This window comes from Arachis ipaensis, chromosome B4 (assembly GCF_059453495.1).
Source record: "Arachis ipaensis isolate K30076 ecotype BB chromosome B4, ASM5945349v1, whole genome shotgun sequence".
Lineage (NCBI taxonomy): Eukaryota > Viridiplantae > Streptophyta > Magnoliopsida > Fabales > Fabaceae > Arachis > Arachis ipaensis.
In genome coordinates this window covers 82,242,563-82,264,068 of record NC_142439.1, presented here as the reverse complement: position 1 = coordinate 82,264,068, position 21,506 = coordinate 82,242,563, and the positions used below count along the sequence as shown (strand labels likewise).

Here is a 21,506-nt window from a genome sequence, read left to right as displayed (position 1 = left end):
AAACAAAGGAAGGTTAAGTGGACTGATTAGCTTGATTCTCAAGTCCTAGTCAACTCCTGTAGAGAGACTAGTATTAGAGCAATCCTAGCTAAAGCAAAATATGCCAATTTCAATCACTTGCTGAGTTTGATAACTCAAGTACTACCAATTGCCTAACCAAAGCCAAAAGGGAGAAAAATATCTAAATTAAATTAAAAGCATCAATATAAGCAAAGCAATCTTAAATCTGAAAATACCTCGAATTGCATTAACAAAAGAAATTAAATCTGGCATAGATGTTCATAAATTAAATTGAGAAAATAACAAAAAATAAAGAACCTGGGATTGAGAGTCACTCCTAAAACTAAGAGAAATCCTAAATCCTAATCCTAAGAGAGAGGAGAGGTTCTCTCTCTCTAAAAACTACATCTACTCCTAAAATTGTAAATATGAGAGCCTCCCATGAATGGATGTATTCCTCTACTTTATAGCCTCTAATCTGTGTTTTCTGGGCCGCAAACTGGGTCAAAAACAGTCCAGAATTCGCTGGTTTCGAATTTTGCCATGCTGGATTTCCGTCACTGCGACGTGGCCGCATGGATCACGCGATCACGTCGCCTAGCGTCAGGGGAACTATAGCATATTATATATAAAATCGAAGCTCCGGACGTTAGCTTTCCAACGCAACTAGAACCGTGTCGTTTGGACCTCTGTAGCTAAAGTTATAGCTGTTTGAGTGCGAAGAGGTCAGGCTGGACAGCTTAGCAATTTCTCCAACTTATTGTATTCCTTCCACTTTTGCATGCTTCCTTTCCATCCTCTGAGCCATTCCTACCCTATAATATCTGAAATCACTTAACACGCATATCAAGGCATCTAATGGTAATAAGAGAGGATTAATAATAAGCAAATATAAGATCAAAGAAGCATGTTTTCAATCATAGCACAAAATCAGGAAGGAAATATAAAACCATGCAAATATTATGAATAAGTGGGTAAAGAGTTGATAAAATCCACTCAATTGAGCACAAGATAAACCATAAAATAGTGGTTTATCAACCTCCCCACACTTAAACATTAGCATGTCCTCATGCTAAGCTCAAGAGAAACTATAAAGATGAAGAGGAATGATAGAGAGTATGAAATGCAATCCTATCTATATGAATGCAACTACATGCAAAATGTTTCTACCTACTTGGTTAAAAATAAATAAGTTCTCCAAGACAAACATAAATCAGATTTCACTAATTCATATCATAAAATAAAAATCAGGTAAACTTGTAAGAAGACAGCTCATGAAAGCAGGGAACATAGAATCAAGCATTGAACCCTCACTGGTAGTGTATATCACTCTAATCTCTCAAGTGTATAGGGTTATTCACTCTACTCTTCTTTAGTCATGCTTTCTAAACCTTGTTCTTCATCTAACCAATCAACAAATATTTAATGTACCAATGCAAACATCATGAGGTCTTTTCAAGGTTGTAATGGAGCTGAGGTAAAGGTAAGGATATATGTATGGCCAAGTGAGCTATAATATGAATCTTCAATTAACCTAAGCTCTCACCTAATATACATATACTCTATATACTTTTAAATTCATGCCTAGCTTCCCATAATTCTCACTTTTGTATAATTCCCATACTCATGTACCAAATTTTTCTTTAATTTTTATCACATGTGCATTGATCTTTTATTAAACTTAATATTGGGGTAATTTTGTCCCCTTATTTACTTATTTATTGAGTATTTTTGGATTTTTCTTTTTTTTTTGTAAAGAAACAAACATAACTTATCAATGCACATGGATTTTCTATTATTTTTCTATTTTGGTTTTTCATGAGTAGATTCCCAAATTCCTGATATTCAAATAAATTAGAAACATTATACTTTTTCTTTATTAACCCATGTTCCCACAGTTTCCCCATACTTAATTAACACACTATCTTAAGCTAACCAAAGATTCAATTGGGATATTTAATTATTTTTCTACTTTAAGGCTAGTGAAGTGGTAAAATACAGAACAAGAGGGGGTTAAAAGGCTCAAAGTGACTGACAAGGATGATTTAAAGGGTAGGCTTATTTGGGATAAGTGAGCTAAAATCAAATAATGGCCTCAATCATATGCAAACATGTAAATACACTAAATAATGGACATATAGGTTGGAACAAAATATAGATTACAATCATAGAGAAGGGAACACACAGGAATAAAATATTTATGGTTAAATAATGTAACCATGTAAATAAGCTCAAAGTCTCACAGGTTGTGTGTTCTTTGACTCAAAAACCATGTTCCAAATACAACTTCAAACAAATTTAACACATAAAAATTTTTATTTAAATTAGTGAAATTTTTTCAAAAATAGGATCTTAAAAAGAGATTTATTATTTTAACCAAGTAGTAACTAAATGCACAAAATCAAATAAATATGCAATCAAATATGCAGATGCAACAATGAACAAATAAAGAAAATAAGATTATTGGTGTTGAAAAGAAAGTACTAACCCACGGAGATCGGTATCGACCTCCCCACACTTAAAGATTGCATCGTCCTCGGTGCATGCTGAGATGTGCAGGTGGACGGGTCTTCTCCAACTGATGTTTTTCTCCAAGGATTTTGCTGATGGACTTGTTTGTCTCCCCATGTAAACGTCTTCCGATTCCCTTCCGGGTGGCCATCCTAAAAGAAAAAGGGAAGAAGAGTAACCCAGAAATAAAGATAGGAAAATAAATAAAACATGGGTTGGTTAATGCCAAATAATGAGGGTCTCAATTACATGGTAGCTACAACATGCAAGTGAGAAAATAATAGAAGCACATGGCATGCCAGTGGTGTGAAAATTTGCAACAATGGAGAAGAGAATGGGAAATAAGAGATAATATAAATTCATGTCAATGCAAGGGTAATATAGATATAAAAGATTGGCATTGATTTAAATAATATTACTCAATAAGAATGAAACAAGTCACTAAGCACTAAGAAAATACCAGAAAAGATGTAACAGTTGAATAAGAACATTTGAACACCAATAATAATTTTAGAAAAATAAAAATATGCAATGAATGAAAGTATGCAAATAAATTAAATAAAATAGAATGGAAGTGAGAGAAAATAAGAAAGGAAGAAGAAAGAAATAAGAAAAGATAAGAAGAATAAGGATTCGGAGAAGAAAAGATAAGAAAATTGGCACTAATCTGGATAGGTTGTGTGACGCTGGTGACGCGGTCGCGCGGGTGACGCGGTCGCGTGGTGCGCGATAAGGTTGGCGACGCAGACGCGTGGGGCACGCGATCGTGTGACTCAATTTGTGCTAGTGGCGCGAGTGCAGCCTCGCGGTCGCACAACTCTCTGTTCGAAACTTGGTATTGCCAAAATCCAGGGTGACGCGGTCGCGTAGGGCATGCGATCACGTGAGTGGCCTTATTTCCAATATGACGCGGACGCGTGGGTGACGCGTTCGCGTGGCAGGGCTTGTGCTACTAGCACGGGTCCAGCCCAACTCCAGCTCAATTTTCTGCCAGACACCCTTTTTACGCTGATTTCAGGTCACGCGGCCGCGTGGGTGACGCGGTCACGTGGGGTGATTTGTGCCATTGGCACGCCTCCAGCGCTGCTCCTGCAAAACTCTCTGTTCATATTAATATTGTCTCCCATCTCCTTGCGACGCGGACGCGTCGCTTATGCGGTCACGTTGCGTGCTCGCTTTTTTTTTTTTTTTTAATCATGGTGGGTTGTCTCCCACCTAGCACTTTTAGTTAAAGTCCTTAAGTTGGACATTGGAGGAGTATCCTGTTATGGTGGCTTATGCTTGTATTCATCCAGGAATCTCCACCAATGTTTGTATTTCCAATAGCCTCCGGGATCCAAAACTAGGCACGTAAAGCCTTTGAGCAGCTTCAAACAGATTCTTAGGCTCCCGGGGTGTTGGATGTCAGAACAGATTCCAGGATCCCAAATCTTACTTTTACACTCGTCTTTAAGTTGATTATCATGATTCCATCTGGGTGGTTCAGCTTTAGAATTCTCACTGAAGCTTCCAAACAACTTCCTAGACCCATTCAATTGAGCTTTACACCAACCTTTGCGTTTAAACTTAAAGCTTCCAACTATAATGAACCGTACAGGACAATTCTTACCACTGGCCATCTTCCTCTTACTCTTAATGCCACAAAGAGTTCTAAGTTGACCATCCGTCTCCAGTAGCCCATATTCAAGTGGGATTAGAAAGCTAAGGGATATGAATTTTACCCACTTGAATGTTGTGAAGGATGATGGCAACTTAGGGGGAGGGGTTTCCAACAACTTTGGCAAGGTAATTTCAAGCTCTACTCCCTTGTGCTCTTCTTTGACATCTTCTACCTCTTGATCAACCTCTACAAAATCTTCAATCATGATCTACCTTTAAGGTTGTACGCTCTTCTCAACATCAACATCAAACACCGTGGAAGGAGGCTCTATGACAGGACTTTCCAATGGAGGTACAACATCTCTTAAGTCTGCAACCATTTCTTCCTTTTTAATAATTGATGCTTTGTCCAGTTGTTTAAGTATAAAATCGTACTCATCCTCGATTTTTTTCTTTCTATGACAACTCCTTTCAACTATTCTTTCATCTTCAAGGGTCTCTCCTACCCTTACCCGTAGGGCCTCCTCTAGCTCTTTATGAAGTATGGATTCGCGAAGATGATTCCTTCTTTCCTGTTCCATATCAATAGCATAATTGGGATTATCTTGCTCTTGGATTGATGGATGTGGGTGCTCTTCCATGGATAGTTGTGATGGGATGGAGAGATTATTCTGTGGTTGACAAGGAAGTGCACTAGAGCTTGATGGTTGATTGTTGAAGGTATTTGGTGGTCTGATTTGGGTGAGGAGAGCTTGTATAGTAGAGTTTAGATCGGCAAGTACTTTCTCCATAGAGGTTTGGGGTAGATAGGAGGGTTCATTTGGTTCATAAGGTGGTTGGTATGGTGGATGAGGGTTAGGGTCATATGGAGGTGAGTGGTGGAAAAGGGCTTGTGAGTATGGTGGTCCCAAGTTGTGTTGAGGAGGTTCATAGGCATATGATGGTGGTTGTTGATAGTCCATTGGAGGTGGTTGTTGCCATGAGGGTTGATTAAATCCTTGTGGCTCCTCCCATCTTTGATTGTTCCAACCTTGATGCCTTTTCTCATTGTAATTTCTTCTTCCTGCAACATAATTGTAACCAGACTCATAGCCAAAGGGGTGAGAGTTCATAGTAGCAAATAAAAATTAAAAATGAAAATAAAAATAATTTTAAATTAAAAGGTTATTTAAATTTTGAATTTGAAAATTTTTAAATTTAAATTTTGAAAATTTTTAAATTTGAATTTTGAAATTTGATTTTTGAAATAAGATAAGATAAGATAAAAAATTTTTAAAAAAATAAAAATCTGAAAATTTTTTTTTTCGAAAAAATTAATTAAAAATTTTTTTGAATTTAATGAGGAAAGAGAAAAACAATAAAATGACACCAAATTTCAAATTTTTATATCAAAACGAAGAAAACAACTAAGAACAGCTTGAAGGTCAAGATGAACGTGAATAACAACGTGAAGATCAAGATGAACACTAAAAAAAAATTTTTCGAAAAATTTTTAATAACTAAATAAAAACCAATAACCTCTTAATTTATGAAAAAGCAAAAAAATAGGAACAAAAATAAAAACAAATAAACAAGTAAAAAGCAAATATTTACAATAACCAATAATAAGGCACACGTTTGCAATTCCCCGGCAACGGCGCCATTTTTGACGTTAGGATTTTTGCCAGTAAAGAATGTCATAAAAACAGTCGCGTTGTAGATATAGTCTCTAAACCGACAAAAATCCCTTCGTACAAACGTTTTGGTTGTCACAAGTAACAAACCCCTTTGAAATTGATAACCGAGTATTCAAACCTCGGGTCGTCTTCTCAAGGAATTGCAGGGAGGTATGTTCTTATTATTGGTTATGAGTTTGTAAATTGGGGTTTTGGAAGTAAGGAGGGAATATGTTATATGACAAGTAAAATAAAATAATAATAATAAAATCTCTTGGCAAGGTATAAGAATTGGAATTTCTATCCTAATTATCCTTATCAAGTGTGAAGAGAATTGGGTTTTAATCCCACTTGGTCAGCCTTTATTAAACAAAGGAAGGTTAAGTGGACTGATTAGCTTGATTCTCAAGTCCTAGTCAACTCCTGTGGAGAGACTAGTGTTAGAGCAATCCTAGCTAAAGCAAAATCTGCCAATTTCAATCAGTTGCTGAGTTTGATAACTCAAGTACTACCAATTGTCTAACCAAAGCCAAAAGGGAGAAAAATATCTAAATTAAATTAAAAGCATCAATATAAGCAAAGCAATCTTAAATCTGAAAATACCTCGAATTGCATTAACAAAAGAAATTAAATCTGGCATAGATGTTCATAAATTAAATTGAGAAAATAAATAAAAATAAAGAACCTGGGATTGAGAGTCACTCCTAAAACTAAGAGAAATCCTGAATCCTAATCCTAAGAGAGAGGAGAGGTTCTCTCTCTCTAAAAACTACATCTACTCCTAAAATTGTAAATATGAGAGCCTCCCATGAATGGATGTATTTCTCCACTTTATAGCCTCTAATCTGTGTTTTCTGGACTGCAAACTGGGTCAAAAACAGTCCAGAATTCGCTGATTTCAAATTTTGCCACGCTGGATTTCCGTCACTGCGACGCGGCCGCATGGATCACGCGGTCGCGTCGCCTAGCGTCAGAGGAACTATAAAATATTATATATCAAATCGAAGCCCTAGATGTTAGCTTTCCAACGCAACTAGAACCGCGTCGTTTGGACCTCTGTAGCTAAAGTTATAGCCGTTTGAGTGCGAAGAGGTCAGGCTGGACAGCTTAGCAATTTCTCCAACTTATTGTATTCCTTCTACTTTTGCATGCTTCCTTTCCATCCTCTAAGCCATTCCTGCCCTATAATATCTGAAATCACTTAACACACATATCAAGGCATCTAATGGTAATAAGAGAGGATTAATAATAAGCAAATATAAGATCAAAGAAGCATGTTTTCAATCATAGCACAAAATCAGGAAGGAAATATAAAACCATGCAAATATTATGAATAAGTGGGTAAAGAGTTGATAAAATCCACTCAATTGAGCACAAGATAAACCATAAAATAGTGGTTTATCAATGGCTAACTAGATAATTAGCTACAGGTGCATACCGATGAACTACTTCAGATACTGCGTGCAAGCTATCAAATGGAAAAGCATCATTGATAGGAGTGGAGTCATCCTTAATGTGCTCAAGGCGACTCAAGTGGTCTGCCACTAAATTTTGGTTACCACTCCTATTCTTAATTTCTAAATCAAATTCTTGTAGCAACAGTATCCAACGTATTAGCCTTGGTTTAGACTCTTTTTTAGCTAATAAGTACTTTAGAGTTGCATGGTCTGAGTACACTACCGCCTTGGTACCAAGTAAATAGGCTCAAAATTTATCCAGAGCAAAAAAATAGCCAGAAGCTCTTTTTTAGTAGTGGTGTAATTAGACTGGACATCGTCTAAGGTCTTAGAAGCGTAAGCAATTACGAAAGGATCCTTACCTTCGGGCTGAGCCAGCGCCGCTCCTGCTGCATAGTTGGAGGCATCATACATAATCTCAAATGGCTGGCTCCAATCTGGTCCTCTCACAATTAGAGCTTGAGTTAAGGCGATCTTCAGCTGATCAAATGCATTTATGCAGTCCTTACTCAGCTTGAATTCAACATCTTTCTGCAGCAGTATGGATAAAGGCAATGCTACCTTACTGAAGTCCTTAATAAACCTCCTGTAGAAACCTGCATGGCCAAGGAACGAGCGGACTTCCCTCACGGAGGAGGGATAAGGTAAACTAGAAATTACATCTACCTTTGCTGGATCTACAGAAATACCAGTGTTAGAGACAACATGTCCTAGAACAATCTCTTGTTTTACCATAAAATGACATTTTTCAAAATTCAATACAAGGTTTGAACTAACACACCTATCTAATACTCTAGCTAAAATATCCAAGAAAAGGTTAAAGGAATCTCCATATACACTAAAATCGTCCATAAAAACTTCCATACAGCTTTCGATAAGATCTGAAAAGATACTCATCATGAATCTTTGAAAAGTAGCCGGTGCATTACATAAGCCAAAAGGCATCCTCTTATATGCATACGTTCCGAAGGGACATGTAAAAGTAGTCTTTTTCTAATCTTCAGGAGCTATATGAATTTGAAAATAGCTTGTATAACCATCTAACAAGCAGTAATGGGATTTACCTGACAGACGATCAAGCATCTGATCGATAAATGGCAAGGGGTAATGATCCTTGCGAGTAGCTTGGTTGAGACGCCTGTAATCAATGCAAACTCTCCATGAATTCTGCACTCTAGTTTTCAGGAGCTCTCTATGCTCATTCTTTACTGTTGTGACTCCAGACTTCTTGGGCACCACTTGTACTGGACTGACCCATTCGCTGTCTGAGATGGGTAAATGATGTTTGCTTCAAGTAGCCTGGTCACTTCTTTCTTGACAACTTCTAAGATGGTGGGATTCAATCTTCTTTGGGGTTGACGGACTGGACTTGATCCCTCTTCTAAAATTATCCTATGCTCACAAACTTGAGGGCTGATGCCTACTATATCCGCCAAGCTCCACCCAATTGCTTTCTTGTGTCTTCTCAGCACACTAAGCAGCTGCTCCTCCTGTTGGAAAGTGAGTTCCCTTGCAATGATAACTGGGAGCTTCTGATTATCCTCAAGGTAAGCATACTTGAGGTGGGGTGGAAGGTATTTTAATTCCAATTTCTGCTCATGGCTAGGCTCTGGATCATTTGGAGCTAGTGATAATGGCAAAGTGTCCTCATTGTGTTCAGAGGGTGTCCCCACACTTGGACCTTGCTCCATGTGCCTCTCTTCTGCTTCTTCTTGGTGAACTGCAGCTACAGTTTCATCAATGATGTTGCACTGGAAGATGGAATGATCTTCCGGAGTGTGCTTCATAGCTTCATTCAAATTGAAAGTCACTGCTCTGCCATCTATCTCAAAGGAGTAAGTTCCTGAGAAGGCATCCAGCTTGAACTTTGAAGTCTTCAGGAATGGCCTTCCAAGCAGGATTGATGATGGTCTTCCTAAGTCATTAAGGGGCATTTCCAAGATATAGAAGTCAATGGAAAATGTGAGCCCCTTAATGCTTACCAGCATGTCTTCAGTAATTCCAATCACTGTGATGATGCTTTTATCTGCTAAAACAAAACGAGCTGCCGACCTTTTTAAGGGAGAGAGCCTCAAAGCATCATATATAGACAATGGCATAATACTCACGCACGCTCCTAAATCACACATGCAGTCAGAAAATATTACACCCCCAATGGTACATTTAACCATGCATGGACCTGGATCACTACATTTTTCAGGTATACCTCCCATTAAAGCAGATATAGAACTACCTAAAGGAATAGTTTCTAATTCATTAATTTTATCTTTATGTATGCATAAATCCTTTAGAAACTTTGCATATTTAGGTACTTGTTGAATAACATAAAAAAGGGGAACAGTTACCTCAACTTTTTTAAAAATTTCTACCATTTTGGGATCAAGTTCCATCTGCTTCCTGGACTTCCTTGCAAGGTATGGAAATGGAGTAGGAATGGTGCCACTTGCAGCTTCTGCTTCCTTTGGTTCTCCATTCCTTGGCTGAACTACTTCTTCTTCAACCATATCTTGTACTTCCTCTTCCTCTTCAACATCTTCCACTTCAACTATGTCTTCAACTGGGGCGTGTTCTTGTGGGCTTGGCTCCTCCTGATTCCTCTCTTGCAGTGTGGTTTCGGACCTCAAAGTGATGGCATTGATGCCACCCTTGGGGTTAGGTACGGGTTGAGAAGGAATTCCACTAGAGCCTGAAGGCTAGTTGGTGGGAGTAGGTAACGAATCTATCCAAGAGATGAGAGCTTGTAAAGTGGCATTCAGACCATTTAAAGTAGAATTCAGTGTAGTCTGCATGTCTTGTTGTCCTTGTGCATGAGAACGAAACATCTTGTCATTTGATGAGGAAGGAGGATAAGTGATCTGAGGGACCTGTTGTTGGTTATGCTGGGGTCCTTGGGACTGCCTTAGGTGACGTTCTCTGTAAGGCTGGTTCAGATTATGCTGTTGATAGGAATGGTTCTGTTAATTCCGGTTCTGCTAATTGTTATTGTTATTCCACCTCTGATTTCCCTGGTTATCTCTGCCTCCTCTGTTATAGTTGTCCCTCCAGCCATGGTTGGAATTATCTCTCCAGCCCTGGTTGGAGTTGTCTTGCCACCCTTGGTTATAGTTCCCACCTTGGTTGTAGTTGCCGCCTTATTGATTGTATCCTTGATTCGGGCGGTCATAGAAGTTATGAGTAGCTGCCAAGGTGTTGTCTTCTTGTTGGAGCTGCGGGCATTCATCAGTGTAATGACTATAATCAGCACAAATTCCGCATGCTCTTTGGGGGACCAACTGTTGACTTTGTTGTGGTGGGGGAGGCTGAGGTTGTTGTTGATTCAATTGCATCTACTTCAGTAGGTTGGTCATTTCACATATAGCTTGTGTGACGGCAGTAGTCTCACTGCTAGAGGAAACCTCTGCAACAATCTTTGAGTGGCTGTTCCTGTGCCTGTGATTCCGAGTGGACTCAGCTAGGTCGCTAATCAGTTGCCATGCTTCATCTGCGGTTTTGTACTTTTTCAGAGAACCATTACTAGCCCCATCCAATGTAGTCTTATCCTGAGGCTTCATGACTTGAGTGAAGTAGCTTATCAACACCAACTTGTCAATCATGTGGTGGGGGCATGCGTCCAGAAAGTTCTTGAAGGCTTCCAGTACTCATAGAGAGTCTTCGATTTACCTTGAATAATGCAGGAGATCTCTTTCCTCAATCTATTTGTAACTTCAGCTGGAAAGTATTTTTTCAAGAATTCTCTCCTGAGCGTATCCCATTTGGTAACAGTTGCTTTAGGTTGGGAGTAGGACCACTCCCTCGCCTTTCCCTCAAGAGAAAACAGGAAGGCGATTAGCAGAATAGAAGTTTCATTTGCACCATGACGCCTAACAGTAGAACAGGCTGTCTGAAAATTACTTAGCCATATATACATCCTCACCCTTACCTTGGCCCCATTACAACCTTGAAAAGACCTCATGATGTTTGCATTGGTATATTAAATGTTGTTGATTGGTTAGGAGAAGAACAAAAATTAGAAAGCATGATTAGAGAAGAATAGAGTAATTACCCTATACACTAGAGAGACTAGAGTGTACATACATCTTCAGTGAGGGTTCAATGCTTGAAATTCTATGTTTCCTACTTTCATGGGCTATCTTCTTGCATTTTTAGCTGTTCTTACTATATAAGAATTGAATTAGTGGAATTTTATTTGTAATTGTTTTGAAGAGCTTATTTGCTTTTGATCAAGTGGACAAGAATCATATAGTTGCATTCACATATATAGGTTGCATTGCATTGCATGAGTTCTACATGTTCCTACTCGTTCATATTATCTCCTTCAACTAAGCATGAGGACATGCTAATGTTTAAGTGTGGGGAGGTTGATAAACCACTATTTTATGGTTTATAATATGTTTAATTGTGTGGTTTTATCATGATCTTTACGCACTTATTCTTATAATTAGCATGCATTTATATTTCCTTCCTAAAATTATTACATGATTAAAAACTTGCTTCCTAAAGACTTTTAATTATGTATTTTAATTCTCCTTTATTCCATTCAATGTCGTGATCTGTGTGTTAAGTGTTTCAGGTTTTATAGGGCACGAATGAGTTGGAGATTGGAAAGGAAGCTTGCAAAAATGGAAGGAACACAAGAAATTAAGGAGATGACCAGCGAGAAGTGACGCGGCCGCATGGCTCACGCGACTGCGCGAAAGAGAGAAAATCATATTGACGCGGCCGCATGGCTCACGCGACCACGCGGATGGAATAGCACAAGCGACGTGGAGGAGTGGAGGACGCGCCCACATGGAGAAGCAAAACGCTGAATGATGCGTCCGCATGAATGACGCGATCGCGTGACGTGCGCGATCTGCATAATCTGCAGAATCGCTGGGGGCAATTTTGGGCCCTGTTTCGACCCAGTTTTCGGGCCAGAAAAGCAGATTAGAGCGAGAGAACATGCAGAAACCAACAACAAAATTCATTCCACAAAGTGTTAGTTTTTTAGATCTAGTTTTCCTCTCCTCTAGGTTTTCTTTTCTCTCTACACATTCATAGTTCTTAGGATTTTTATTTCTATTGCTTTTTGCATTGGGATTTTGAGAAGGGTTATCACCTCATCAAGACTTCGTCATTCTGGTTCGTTTTCTTTACTTGGCTTTACTCTTCCATGTCCTTTAATTTACATAATTTTACTATTGAATTATTTTAGAATTTATCAATACAAGAATTACTTTTATCTTTAATTGATTCCTCGAGTTTTATTTATCATGTCTTTCTTTAATTTCCTTTCCTATGTTATGAATTCCACATTCACAATGAGTGAGTAGTTCCCTAACTTAATGGGGAGTTGATTGAAATGAACCCTTGAGTTGGAATGCCCAAAGGAGAAATTGTAATTGGGTTTATTGTTGGATTGATCTCTAGTCACTAACGCCAGTCCTTCCAAGTAAGCGGACTGGGACTTGTGAATAGAAACAACATTCCAACTTGTTTGACTTTCCCTTACCTAGTAAGGGATAACTAAACAGAACAACCCCCAATCATCAGTTAATCTTGAAAGTACTGCAACAAGAATAGGGCTTCCAACTAATCTACTCCCAGTCAAGGCTTTTATTTAAATTACATTAATTCTCTGATTTAATTTCCTGTCATTCAACTCAAATCTTTTTGAAAACCATCTGATTAATAAAATAGCACACTTTCCTGCAACTCGTTGGGAGACGACCTAGGATTCATACTCCCAGTATTTTAATTTTAATTTCTATGACACTCTTTTTAAATTGATAAGCAGATTTCTGGTTGGTTGAGGACTATACTTGCAATGCATATCTTATAACAATTCTTAACTCGCCAATTTCCGCCACGTCAATTTTTGGCGCCGTTGCCGGGAAGTTGCAATAGAGTGCTAAAGTTATTAATTGGAATTTATTTATTTGCATTTTATTTTATTTTGCTACTATGAGTTGCTTGTTTCTTTCGCTAGATGACGCGTTCACTTCCTGATTCAAGCTTGCCAGTATTCGATCCTGAGATTGAAAGAACTATTTCATGAATAAGGCAAGCTCGGCGTCGGTTAGTCCTCTCTGAGGGCGGATCTGAAATGTCATTTGAGGAAGAAACCAGCCCCCGTTCTACTGATTCGGTTGATTTACGTATAAGTGACATGGCAGCACCTAGGAGAGTTACTATCCAGGAGGCTGGAGCCCCTGATTTTACAATGCAACCGTTTCAAGCGCATCATCCAGCGGTGGCTACAGACTTTGAAATAAAGACCGCACTGCTCAATTTGATGACCAAGTTTCATGGCTTACCTGCTCAAGAGCCTATCAAGCACCTGAGAGATTTTTAAGCAGCCTGTTCTACTGTCAGGCGTGATGGTGCAGATGAAACTTCAATTTTGCTAAAAGCCTTCCCGTTTTCTCTTGAGGGAAAGGCAAGAGAGTGGTACTACACTCAACCCGCTACAACTGTATCCAACTGGGATACACTCAGAAGAGAATTTTTGGAAAAGTTCTTTCCAGCTGAAGTTACTGATAAACTGAGGAAGGATATTTCCATGATTGTTCAGGATGAATCTGAAACTCTCTATGAGTACTGGGAGCGCTTCAATAATCTTCTGGAAGCTTGCCCCCACCATATGATTGACAAAATAGTATTACTCGGCTACGTCACACAGGGCATGAGGCCCCATGATAAGACCACATTGGAAAGTGCTAGCAATGGGTCTATGAAAAAGTACAAGACCACTGATGAGGCATGGCAATTGATCAGCGACTTAGCTGAATCTACTAGGAATCACAGACAGAAATAAGGCTGTGCAAAAGTCGTTACAGAAGTATCCTCTAGCAGAGAGACTGCTGCTTTAACTCAGAGTATCTGTGAAATGACCAACTTGCTGAAGCAGATGCAATTGAACCAACAACAAGTTCAGCAAGCTCAACCTTCTCCACCACAGCAAAACCAACAGTTAGTCCCACAGAGAGTTTGCGGAATCTGTACTGATTATAGCCACTATACTGATGAATGTCCGCAGCTCCAACAGGAAGACAACACCGTGGCAGCCACTCATAATTTCTATGACCGCCCCAACCAAGGATACAATCAAAGTGGCAATTACAACCATGGATGGCAGGACAATTCTAACCGGAATTGGAAGGACAACAACAACAGAGGAGGCAGAGATAATCAGGAAAATCAGAGGTGGAATAACAACAACAACAGGCAGCAGAACCAGTACCAGCCTTACAGAGAACCTCACCTGAGGCAATCCCAAGGACCACAGAATACCCAACAACAGACCTCTCAAATTACCTATCCTTCTTCTTTTGCTAATGATGACTTACTACAATCTATTGATCGGAGACAACAGACCATAGAAAATAACATTAATGCCACTCTGAATGGTCTGAACGCTACTTTGCAAGCTCTTGTCTCCCAGATTGGATCAATGAATAACTCCAATAACCAACCTTTGAGCTCCAGTGGAATTCCCTCTCAACCATTACCCAATCCCAAGGGCGATATTAATGCCATCACCATAAGGTCCAAAACCACACTGCAGGAGTGGACTCAGGAGGAGCCAAGCCCACCAGAACACACCTCAGCTGAAGAGGTAGTGGAAATAGAAGATGTTGAAGAGGTAGAAGACATACAGGACATAACTGAAAAAGAAGAAGTTCAACCACAGGAGGAAGCATCAAAAGGCGCAGACACTGCAGAAGACACCACTCCTATTCCATTTCCATAACTTGCAAGGAAGCCCAGGAAGCAGTTGGAACCTGATCCAAAAATGGTAGAGATATTCAAAAAGGTTGAGGTAACTGTTCCTCTATTTGATGTTATTCAACAGGTACCTAAGTATGCAAAGTTTCTAAAAGATTTATGTATACATAAGGACAAAATTAATGAATTAGAAACTATTCCTTTAGGAAGTTCCATATCTGCTTTAATGGGTGGTTTACCTGAAAAGTGTAGTGACCCAGGTCCTTGTATGGTTAATTGTACTATTGGTGGTGTAGTATTTTCTGATTGCATGTGTGATTTAGGAGCATGTGTGAGTATAATGCCTTTGTCTATATATGATATTTTGAGGCTTCCCCCCTTAGAAAGGTCGGCAGCTCGTTTTGTGTTAGCAAATAAAGCATTATTACAGTGGCTGGAGTTACTGAAGATGTATTAGTTGGCATTAAGGGACTCACGTTCCCCACTGATTTTTATATCCTGGAAATGCCCCAAAATGACTCAGACAAGCCATCATCAATCCTACTCGGAAGGCCATTCCTGAAGACCTCAAAGTTTAAATTAGATGCTTTTTCAGGAACATACTCTTTTGAAATAGGTGGCCGTGTAGTGATCTTCAATCTGAATGGAGTTATGAAGCATCCTCCGGAGGATCACTCTATCCTCAAGTGTGACATTATAGATGAAACTGTGGCTGAAGTCCATCAGGAAGAATTTGAAGAGAAGCACGCAGGACAAGGTCCAAGTGTGGGGACATTCTCAGAGGACAATGACAGTGCTCTACCACTGTTACCAGCTGCAGACAACCCAGAGCCTGACCATGATCAGAAGTTAGAATTAAAACCCCTTCCTCCACACCTCAAATATGCTTACCTTGAAGATGAGCAGAGGTTTCCAGTTATCATTGCAAGGGAACTTACTTCTCAACAAGAAGAGCAATTACTTAGTGTGCTGAGGAAGCACAAGAAGGCAATTGGTTGGAGTTTGGCAGACATAGTAGGCATAAACCCTCAAGTCTATGAGCATAGAATATTTTTAGAAGAGGGAGCAAGACCTGTCCGTCAACCCCAGAGGAGACTGAACCCCACTATGTTAGAGGTTGTCAAAAAGGAAGTGACCAGACTAATAGAGGCAGATATCATCTATCCCATCTCAGACAGTGAATGGGTAAGCCCATTGCAAGTGGTGTCAAAGAAGTCTGGAGTCACTGCATTGAAGAATGAGTATGGAGAGCTCCTGACAACCAGAGTTCAGAACGCTTGGAGGGTCTGCATTGACTACAGGTAAATCACATTATTGTTTTTTAGATGGGTATACAGGTTATTTCCAGATTCATATAGCTTCTGAGGATCAGAAAAAGACCACTTTTACATGTCCTTTTGGGACTTATGCTTACAAGAGAATGCCCTTTGGCTTGTGCAATGCACCAGCTACTTTTCAGAGGTGCATGATGAGTCTTTTCTCTGATCTTATTGAGGACTGTATGGAGGTTTTTTTGGATGATTTTAGTGTTTACGGCGATTCCTTTAGCCTTTGCTTAGATGGATTATCTAGAGTATTAGATAGATGTGTCAGTACAAACCTTGTATTAAATTTTGAGAAATGTCACTTTATGGTAAAACAAGGTATTGTACTAGGACATGTTGTGTCTAATACTGGCATTTCTATAGATCCAGCAAAGGTGGATGTTATTTCTAGTTTACCTTACCCCTCTTCTGTGAGGAAAGTCCGTTCGTTCCTTGGCCATGCAGGTTTTTACAGGAGATTCATTAAGGACATCAGTAAGGTAGCACTTCCCTTATCCAGGCTATTGCAGAAAGATATTGAGTTCGAGTTCAGTGAAAATTTCAAACAAGCGTTTGCTAAGCTGAAAACCACCCTGACTCAAGCTCCAATTGTGAGAGGACCAGACTGGAGCAGCACTGGCTCAGCGTTAAGGTAAGGATCCTTTTGTTATTGCTTATGCGTCTAAAACTTTAGATGCCGCTCAGTCCAATTACACTACTACTGAGAAAGAGCTTCTTGCTATTATTTTTGCTCTGGATAAATTCCGAGCCTATTTACTTGGTACTAAAGTAGTAGTGTATTCAGACCACGCAGCTCTAAAGTATTTATTAGATAAAAAGGAGTCCAAACCAAGACTTATACGTTAGATACTGCTATTACAAGAATTTGATTTGGAAATTAGGGACAGGAGTGGTAACCAGAATTTAGTCGCAGACTACTTGAGTCGCCTTGAACATACTACAAATCACTCCACTCCTATAGCTGATAATTTTCCATTTGATAACCTGCAAGCAGTATCTGAGATAGTTCCTTGGTATGCACCTGTAGTTAATTATCTAGTTAGCCACACCTTTCCTCCAAACTTTTCTAAGCATCAAAGAGACAAGCTGAAAAGCGAGTCTAAATTTTATATATGGGATGACACATATTTATGGAGATGTGGCGCTGACCAGGTAATTAGAAGGTGTGTGCCTCAATCAGAATTCTAGTCCATCTTAGAGGCCTGTCACTCATCTGAGAGTGGAGGACATTTTGGCCCTCAAAGAACTGCTAGAAAAATCTTAGACTGTGGATTCTGGTGGCCTACTCTTTTTAGAGACGCTGCTGAATTTTGTAGATCTTGTTTTCCATGCCAGAAATTTGGTAATATATCCAGGAGGGATGAGATGCCTCAACAAATTATGCTTTTCTGTGAAATTTTTTATGTTTGGGGCATTGACTTCATGGGTCCATTTCCAAATTCTAATGGTTATTTTTATATATTGTTAGCTGTAGATTACGTTTCCAAATGGGTGGAAGCAATTCCTACCCGTACTGATGATGCTAACACTGCTGTTTCCTTTGTGAGAAACCATATTATTTGTCACTTTGGATCACCACGAGCAATCGTGAGCAATCAAGGCACCCATTTTTGTAACAGGAGACTAACCGGATTAATGAAGAAGCGTGGGATAATTCATAAGATTGCAACAGCATACCACCCACAGACTAATGGGCAAGCCGAGGTGTCAAGCAGAGAAATAAAATGTATCTTGCAGAAGATAGTCAAACCTCATAGAAGAGACTGGAGCACCAGGCTACAAGATGCACTTTGGGCGTACAGAACCGCATACAAAACACCCATTGGGATGAGTCCTTTCCGCTTAGTTTATCGAAAAGCTTGTCATCTCCCTGTTGAAGTAGAGCACAAAGCCTTCTGAGTATTAAAGGAGTGCAACATGGGAATTGAGAAAGCCGGAGCTGAAAGGAAATTGCAACTGCAAGAATTGGAAAGCCTTCGCCTGGAAGCTTATGAGAACTCAAGACTATACAAGGAGAAGATGAAGGCTGCACATGATCAGCACATCAGGAGGAAAGAGTTCCAACCTGGAGATTTAGTCCTCCTTTACAAATCTCGACTGAGGCTCATGCCAGGCAAGTTGAGATCAAGATGGGAAGGTCCATACAGAGTAGAGAAGGCCGAACTGTACGGAGTTTATCACCTAAGCCATCCTTCAAGCTTTGAACTTATCAAAGTTAATGGACATCGTTTAAAGCTGTACCATGGCGAGCAGCTGAAGAAAAACAAGGAGCTCGAGATCTTCCTCTTGGAAGATCCCCACATAGCTGAAGACTGAGCTAGTGGAGCGTCCAACTTACGGACATTAAAGCAAAGTGCTAGGTGGGAGACAACCCACCATGGTATGATTGTTCTCTTTTTTATTTTTAATTTTCCTATTCAATAACTCTTCTCTTTATTAGTACATTTCGTGCATCTGCATTTACATACCTTTAAAAAAAAAAGTTACGCGATGCGACCGTATCATTGACGCGCCCGCGTCGCAAAGAGATGAGAGAAAATAATAAACGAACAGAGAGTCACGCAGGAGAGTGGCTGGAGGCATGCCAATGGCACAAATCGCCTCACGTGACCGCATCGCCGATGCGTCCGCGTCGAGTGGGAATACTGGCCTCCCACGCGACCACGTGCTCCACGCGGCTGCGTGACCTGGACTTCGACGTAAAAAGGGTGCACGACCGAAAGTTGTGCTAGAGTGGTGTTGGATTGGTGATGAACGCATAATCCTTTCCACGCGGCCGCGTGACCGACGCGACCGCGTCACCTCGCAACAATTGACCACTCACACGATCGCATGCCCTACGCGATTGCGTCACCCAATATTTGGCAATTAATGATTTTGAACAGAGAGTTGTGCGAGCGCGAGGCTGCCCTCGCGCCATTAGCCTAAAACGGGTCATGCGACTGCGTGACCGACGCAACCGCGTCAATCAGTTTCAACGCAACTCGCGCGACCGCGTGCCTCACGCGACCGCGTCGCTTGCGCCGCACAGTTTTCCTGATTTGCCAATTATCTTATCTTTTTCTCCCCAAATCCTATTTTCTCTTTTCCCTCCTTATTTCTTTTTCTTCCCTTCCCCCCTTCTTCCTTCTTTCTCACTTTTTACACTTTCTCTCTCTCTCTCTCACCCCCATTAACAAGGTTTTTCTTTTTCTCCTTCCCCTCTTACTTTTCTATTATTCCTCTTATTTTTATATGTTATCTTCTTTTCTTTTCGTTTTACCTTCACTATTCATATTTTCTTTTTCCTTTCTTTTTCCTTTTTATTTGGTGTTATAAATTTATGTGAGTCATTATATGCTTGTGGATTGTTATAAACTTTTTTGACAATTATATATTACTTTTTCAAGGGATGCTTGCATGTTCAAATTCATGCTTTCAATAACTTAACTATCATGCATGCTATGTGTTTGTGAAAAGGCCCATATGGCATTAAGCATTTTTTTTCTACTTTATTCTACTTTTAAATGCTTGCTTGTCACAAAATCCTTTTTATATTTTATTAATTTAATATAATTGTTATTACAAACAAATTGTTAGTTTGAAAGACTTGGTAATCTCACTTGGACATTGAATGCTTGATCTATGCTACTTATGCCTTTGCCTGCATGCCAATAAACCCCTTGCATTTAATTGTCCCCACATGCACTTGCTATATTTTCATTGATGAACTTTTCACATGTAGTCATGACCATGTGTTAACGTCGTTCTTCTTTATTGTGCATTGATTACCACTTTTCCCGCCCTTTTCCGTGCTCTATTTCTTTAAGTTTAATTTACTTTCTCTTTCCTTTTTCAGGATGGCCACCAAGAAAGGAAAGGAGAAAGCTACTCCCAAATAACCAGCAAGAAGAGGAACAAAAAGAGTATTAGTGGCAGAACCCTCTTCAACTGTGGTTAAGCCCTCAACAAAGAAAATTAAGAGGATTATAAAAGTTGATGATAAAGAAAGAGCCTTCCCAGCAAAGGACACTGCGCGATTCCCCAATCGCTACTGTGAGCAGATGTTCCCCATCCTGACAGAAAGGAGTTACAACAACGAATACCTTCTTCTCCTCCCAATCCACATTGCTACATTTGTTGAGCTGTAGATTGCACGAAGACAATGGGATTTCCTACAGAGACAGCCAAGGCAGGTCAATCTTTCTTGGGTAGTCGAGTTCTACTCCAACTTCCACCTACCAACCTTGCATTCTGTCTATGTCCGCCAGAAGCAAGTCCCCATTACAGAAGAGGCCATTCAAAAAGCTTCAGGTCTTCCCCCTGTTCCAGCAGGATTGGACGCCTTTCAAGAAGCTGCACTCAAGCGCCAGATGTACCAATTTGACTGAGATGCTGTTCTCAGAGTTATCGCACTACCTGGCAGCCGTTGGATCTACGGATACCATCGCACCCGCCCTAAGGGAATATCGGCTTCAGCACTTACCATGGAGGCTCATGTATGGGCACAGATCATGTCCCATTACGTCTTTCCGAGCACTCACGAATCATCCTTCACTGCGGACATGGCCGTTCTTCTATGGTGCATCCTTACAGACCAACATCTGAATCTACCTAGACATATCCGGAATGCCATGGGACACGTACAAATCGCGGACAACTTACCTTTCCCCGCCCTGGTCTCAGATCTTGTCTCAGCAGCCGGAGTCTCCTACAGAGCTGGGGACACCAAAGCCGTACTTCCAGGGGATGATCAATACGTCCCTAATGGGAAATATATCAGACCTCCAGCCACCACTATCAGCCAGCCTACTGAACCATTTGAAGATATTCCTTCTTTAACACCACAAGCACCTACTACAGACCAACTGCTCCAGCAGATACTTGCAAGGTTGGATCGGCAGGAACAGAAAGCTAAGATGAGAGAGCACTGTAACAAGTGCCGATTCACATACCTCAAGGAGCTGATTTTGGGAAAATTCAAGGACTCAGACACCTCAGACTCCACTTCCTTTACCAGCACAGGGAGCTATGATGGCCCCGACGATGGAAATACTGCTACCAACCCACCTTTGTTCCTGACAGATGGCACCGAAGACGGTGCAAAGCCTTAAGTGTGGGGAGGTCGGTCAGTACCTGACTTCTGGAGGTAATTTCTCTTCCCTAAACACCAATAAATTACGATATTTAGTTAGATTTTTCTTATATAGAATAGGATAAATTGCATAGTAATAGGTTAGTTGTATGCATGTTCTGCTTGATTGAAAAGGCAA

The 21,506-nt window shown here is 40.1% G+C and overlaps 1 non-coding gene across 1 annotated transcript; it reads right to left on the bottom strand.

Annotated features, from left to right (window-relative positions):
- Positions 1-13,742: 13,742 nt before the first annotated feature.
- Positions 13,743-13,850, bottom strand: LOC148568136 (small nucleolar RNA R71). Its single transcript, XR_015882423.1, has one exon. It is a non-coding gene; the product is annotated as a small nucleolar RNA R71 (small nucleolar RNA).
- Positions 13,851-21,506: the final 7,656 nt, after the last annotated feature.